This window comes from Suricata suricatta, chromosome 12, assembly GCF_006229205.1.
Source record: "Suricata suricatta isolate VVHF042 chromosome 12, meerkat_22Aug2017_6uvM2_HiC, whole genome shotgun sequence".
Taxonomy (NCBI): Eukaryota; Metazoa; Chordata; class Mammalia; order Carnivora; family Herpestidae; genus Suricata; species Suricata suricatta.
In genome coordinates, this window is record NC_043711.1 from 78,394,677 (window position 1) to 78,400,677 (window position 6,001).

The following is a 6,001-nucleotide window of genomic DNA, read 5'->3' on the forward strand; positions in this document are numbered from 1 at the left end:
CCCCCCCCCCCCCCCCCCCCCCGCAAGCTCTTGGCTTACTGAATTTAACCTTTTTATCTGTACTGCCATAAAAATGATGGGATTTTGCTGCAGGCCTTTTAAGACAATCTTTTGGCTCTCAGATATATTTCGTGGTATGTCACTCATGCCAGTTAGACCTTGTGGCATCAGGTGTGGCCCTGTGCCTACATGCAGAGGCCGTGTCTGCCAGCTTGATTGACAAAGCCAACGCTCTTACGTGAGGCTCCCACATTCACCTCTGTGCTCCTCGTGTGCAGTCTGCTCTCTTCCAAGTTCATAAAACCCAGCACCCCTCTGCACAGCGAGGCACCACTTGTGAGCAAGCTCTTGACTAAGCTTTTCATCATGTTACCCGGTTGCCACACTTGAAATCCAGCTACCTGACTATCCCCGGATCCCGGAGAGCCCACTCTATTCCCCCTTGATTGCCTTAAAGTATCGAAATGGTCTCAAAGCCACAAAAGGATCTCTCAGACCTCCCTTTGAACACCCAGACTGAATTCTATTTCGTAATGGCTCCTATAAATGATATTTCTGGGGAAACATAATAACTGGATATGCCAGGGTTTCCCCACATGAACACAGGAGGCGTATTTTTTGCCCACGAAAATCAGCCCAAGCTGCTGAACTCCCAGGTCTTACTGCGGCTTGTACACTGACAGAAGGGAAAACTGCCACTATTTACACAGACCGCAAATATGTTTTTGGAGACTGCCATGCTGTTGGCACAATTTGGAAAGCCTGTGAATGCTTAACCTCTGCTGGTACTCTTATTGTTAATGGGCATATAATTGCTGGCCTATTGCAAGCTGTTTAACTCCCTTCCAAATTTACCATTGTTCATTGTTCCCTTATTAAGGAAACTGATGTTATATCTTTAGGAAATGATAGGACTAACAGAGCTGGTAAATACGCAGCCTGAAATGAACCCTCTTATCCTCTCTCCACCCACTTTTCAAGCCTGCCTGTATCCTTGACCCAAATTATTAATTCTCAGGCCAATGCCCCACCATCTGAAAAAGACAGTCGCATACAAAAGGGTGCCAAACAATTATCAGATGAATTATATAGGCCAAATGGACCTCCTATAGCCCCCTCCTTTTTATTTTTATTTTTCTAATTCTTTGGCTTGGACTTCTCTTGCACCCAACGGGACATATGTGCAGACAGGGATAGTGAAGGAACTAAGAGCCAATGGGTTTTGCCCTGGTAGCCACAAAATTACTGACCAAATGATTTCCCGGTGCACTGCTGGGAATCTCACCAAATTTCTGGAAGAAAGTCATACCCCCCAGGAAGTCCTCGTAGGGCCACACTGCCCTTTCCTGTACTTCAGATGGATTTTGTACATTTGCCCTTGGCCTTGGGCTATTCTCACTGTTTGGTTATTGTCTGCACGTTTAGTGGATGGATTGATGCTATCCAACTAGATGAGCTTATGTCACAACAGTGGTAAAGAAATTAATAATGGAGATTGTTTCTCATTTGGGCATCCCTTTATGGATCGAATCAGACCAGGAAACTCATTTTACAGCAGAGATAAACCGCTGGCTTGCAAAAACTCTGGGGTGCTCATTAAAATTTCATACCCTGTATCATTCTTGATCATCAGGGCAAGTGGAATGTAATAATCTAGATGAAAAAGCACTTTAGGAAAAATCTGTCAAGAAATTGGTCCAGAAACATTGCCTTTCCCTCTTATAAAGATTCAGAATACTCCAAATAGGGGACATGGACCAACTTCTTTGGAAATGGTTTGGTTGCCCAATGCCTATGGGCATCTCTCAAACTTTGATCCATGGGTGAAGCGAATATTAGGGAGCTGAAATAAACAATTTGATGCTGTGGCTAGCTCTCTGCAAGAACTGACTGGTATACTTGAAGCATATCACATACCACCAACAGGTAAAAGAGGCATGGCCCCCACTGACAGACAAGGCTTGCCACTCCTTTCAACTGAGAGAGTGGGCGTACTTCAAGGTCTTTAGAAGAAAACATGTGTTGTCACCTCTCTGGTAAAGTCCTTTTGAGGTACTGCTAACCACCTACATTGCTATCAAAATAAAAGAAAAAGTCCTCCTGGATTCATGCAAACCACTTCAAAGCAGACCCAGATCATCCCTCTCAAGACCCTTGGTGACAAGCCTTACAGTTGACCTTAAAGTGAGGATTTCCAGGGCCAGTTCCCAGGCCCAGGAAGCCACCACAGTCACAAAGTAGACAGCTTATCCCTCTTTTAAAACAAGCAAGCAAGCAAGCAAGCAAGCAAGCAAGCAAGCAAGCGAAAACACCCTACATTCGCACCTCGACCCAACAGCCATGACAAAACCAAACTCTCCTTTTCATATTCATACTTTTCCACATTTATGAATCAGAAAGCTGGCCGGTATCTCTACCAGTTCCACGTCTTGTCTCCAAGTTTCCTCTATGGGCACCTTTTCAATCTGTGCCTTGTTCTTGGCTTTCTTTTTCAACAGGTAGAGCACAGACCGCCCATCCCCTGTCCCCTGTCTTCTGCGCTATGTGCTCACCACACCAGGCCCCATGATGGACGGCCCCACTCCTGGGACTGGGAACTGCTTTAAGGGGCTGTGGGCACATGTGTTTCCCCTGGATCTCTCTGGCTCATCTTTTAATATGTGAAACTTCCAAGGAAGTTTTAGAGGAGGGAACCGTAGGGGTTCAGAATGAGTTGCCCTACCATGTGCTACTTGGGCATGTGGATTATTTCAAGTTGAAAGCAACCAAGGCCCACAAGACTCAGGAAGAAACTTTGACCTCCTCCCTCCCCAGTTGCCTAAAATGTTTTTTTGTAGAGGACCTGTTCCAGGAAGGGTGCCGTCACCTTAGATAATGGCAGTGTGACATGGACTTGGCTTGGTGGATGGGGAGGGGCCCAGCAAGGCCTGTCAGATCCAACTCCTCCCTTTGTCCTGTTGTTCCTGGGTGGCCTGCTCACCAAAGCGTGACCCTTCCCATTCTTCCAGTGGCGCACTGCCTTCCTTCCCTCTGAATCCCCGACCGATACCTGCCTGTCTTTGGAATCTCTTGCGTTTATGTGGATTCCCCTCATGCATGTAATTAAAGTTGATCTTCTCCTGTCTCATATCAATTTAATTCATAGACCAGACTGAAGAACACTGAGGGGCAGGGGAAATTTTTCTCCCCCAACACTTTCAGTGACTTAGCAAGGCCACCTGCAGAGGTGATGGGGAGGCAGTGCTGCCCTTGGAGAGGAACCCAGAGGTAACAGAGACAGGGAGTCCAAATTCTGTTTCTGCTGAGTCACCTTACCTGTCAGAGCCTCGGTTTCCTCATTTGTGAAGTTGAAATGTTGAAGTATAGCAAAAATCAAAACAGAATACAAAGCACTTAGCACACTGTCTGTCTGGCATAGCCCAAGGCAATCCATTAGTACTGACATTATTAGTATTCTTATTAACTGTACCGAACCCCCTGTCCTGAGCGGTGCAGTTTTTGCACTGGGACCCACAAGCATGGACAGTGGTGTCTGACCACTTGATCTTCCTTTGGAAAGAGTCTGTGGCTGAGCAGTCTTAACCCGGGTGTGGTAGAAAGTTGCCCAGGTTGAACTCAGAAGACTCTGCAGAAAGCTGCACTCTGAGGTTTGCCCACCATGTGACCTTGATAGGATACTTTTACTTCTCTGAGCCTCAGTTTCCTCCCTGGCCTACCCACACACTCTGCAGGGTTGTAGCAGGGCTCAGCGCCATGCAATTGTGGACACGACACTCCTCTGTAGACAGGGTGGGGTTGTGCAGACATCAGGCTGGCTTCCTTCCTCCCCTCCCTGCTGCCCCAGCCCACTCCCCTGTAGCCTGCTAGTCAGCGGCAGGGCCTTGCCAGTGCCACTGCATAGTCTGCCCTGAGTCGGCGTCATGTTAGCTGCCGGAGGATTGCACCACTGCTGAAGCCACAGCCCCGACCTGCAGGCAGGCCATAATTTGCATGTTTATGTCACAATCTTAGCTAAATGACTTTCAACTCATAGGTGGAGTCACCCAGCTACATGCAGGATGAAATTCCTGCTCAGCCGCACTCCGCACTGTGGCCTCAGTGAAGACGAAACGTGTGAGTGTGGGCTTCATAAAAAAGGCAACAGTAATTCATCATTTGTGTTTTTTCCTTCCTCCAATTATGGGATGTAGGGTTGCTGGAGATTTTGCAATGTGTGGAGCGGCCCAGAGTCTTACGACGTCATCCACCTAGCCTTTCTCTGAGCGTAAGAATCCCCTTTCCCTGACAAATTTCTCTTGAAGACACCAGTAATGGGGAGCTTGCACGTCTCAAAGCAGCCTGTACTCACGCTGGACACCCATTTCTGGGGCGCTTCTGTTCAAGGTGCATCTTCCCCATTTTACAGGAGCTCAGTGGGGGCAGGGCAGGAACCATCTGTATCCATTCTCCCTCCATCCCCAGTGCGCCCCGCGTGCCATGAGCTCTCAGTAAACTGGAGTTAAAGTGCATTGAAAGGACCAGAAAGTTCTTCCTCGTTTGAGCTGAGGATTTGTCTCCCTAGAGCACCTACCTGCTGACTCTCTTCGCTTCCCCTCCAAGCCCTCATCGAGCCCACATGAAATGTCTGTTCATCCTTCACCCAGTAACAACCACGTTCTCCCCCAAATCTGGTAAACACCCCCTTCCCCCCACCATGCAATGAGCTTTCTCTTTTCCAGATTAGACATCAATTTCTTCAACCATTCCTGATGAGTCATGATTTAGAGACCCCTCCCCATCTTGGTGAGATCACGTTACTCCCCTCCTCTGAATGCTTCAATGGCTTTCCAGGGCCCACTGCAGCCCAACTTCCTTAGTCTGACATTCAAGGCCCTCCAGTTCAACCTTAATTCCATTGTTTCCTCCTATTCAGGAAAACACATCTAATCACGTTTCCTAGAACCCGACCTGATTGTCACTGCCTCTATACTAAAACGCACCCTGCTTGGAACATCTGCTTTCCTTCGGTCTCCAGGTCTCATCATCACCAAGGCCCAGGGCAAGCCCCTCCCCTCCTCCTGACCCTGCCAGGGTGTTGTGGAAAGAGGGTTTGCAATGAAACAAGCAACTCTACATTTAAGTCTGAGACATGTTTTCACTTATCAAGAGCACTTATTTTTATAGTCACATAGACCTTGGGTGAATCCCTTAAATTCTCTGAGCCTAAGTGTAAGATTTAATAGATGGAGGCAGAGATGAGAGGAAAGAAAGAGACCAAGTTATGGAGCCAAGAAAGCCTTTATTGGGATCTGCGATTCCGGGGCGAGGTTCCATGACCCCAGGAGTGGGAGCACAGGGTGGTGAGGAGGGGCGAGGTTCCGTGACTCCGGGAGTGGGGAGTCAGGGAAGTCGCCCCTGGTACGGGAGGGGTGAGGTATTTTGTGGGTTAAAGACTTCCAGTCTGGTCCTGGGAGGGCAGATCACCAAATAAGGGCACTTTAGGGACGTGGCAGGATGGGATAGGTTGCCTCCTCTGTCAGGGTGATGGGAAGCTGGGGCTTCATGATTGGCTGTTTTCAAACTGTCGTGGACATTCCAGGTCTGCAGGTGGGGCGGGGGTCGTCGGTGCACGGTGTTTTTTTTTTTTTTCTCCAACCCACAGCAAAATGGCCGCTCAGTTGTCATCTTAAGGTAACTCTTACACTAAGGTTTCTCCTTAGAAAAATGTAACGAGGCCTGCACCACTCACCCTTTAGAGAAGTCTGAGGGATCACGAGAGGACATACTAAAAGCCCTTGGTAAATGACGTGTTGACTTCCCCACCTCTGACTGAGCCTCTCAAACCTGGCCTGTGCCATTCAGTGGGCACTAACACAACCCGATCTAGATGCCTCCTCCGGAGTGGAGTAAGCCAGTCCCTATGGCTTGTCGCCATATTCTGATGCCAGGCTCTGAGCTAAGGGCTTCACAGCAGTTACCGTTCAAGCCTCATGACAAGCCTGTGAGGGACATAGTCCTATCC

The 6,001-nt window shown here is 48.4% G+C and overlaps 1 long non-coding RNA gene across 1 annotated transcript; it reads left to right on the forward strand.

Annotated features, from left to right (window-relative positions):
• The first annotated feature begins 4,188 nt into the window (after positions 1-4,188).
• LOC115275510 lies at positions 4,189-5,000 on the forward strand. The gene is made up of 3 exons (XR_003901594.1): positions 4,189-4,264; positions 4,719-4,782; positions 4,913-5,000. It is a non-coding gene; the product is annotated as an uncharacterized LOC115275510 (long non-coding RNA).
• The last annotated feature ends 1,001 nt before the right edge of the window (positions 5,001-6,001 follow it).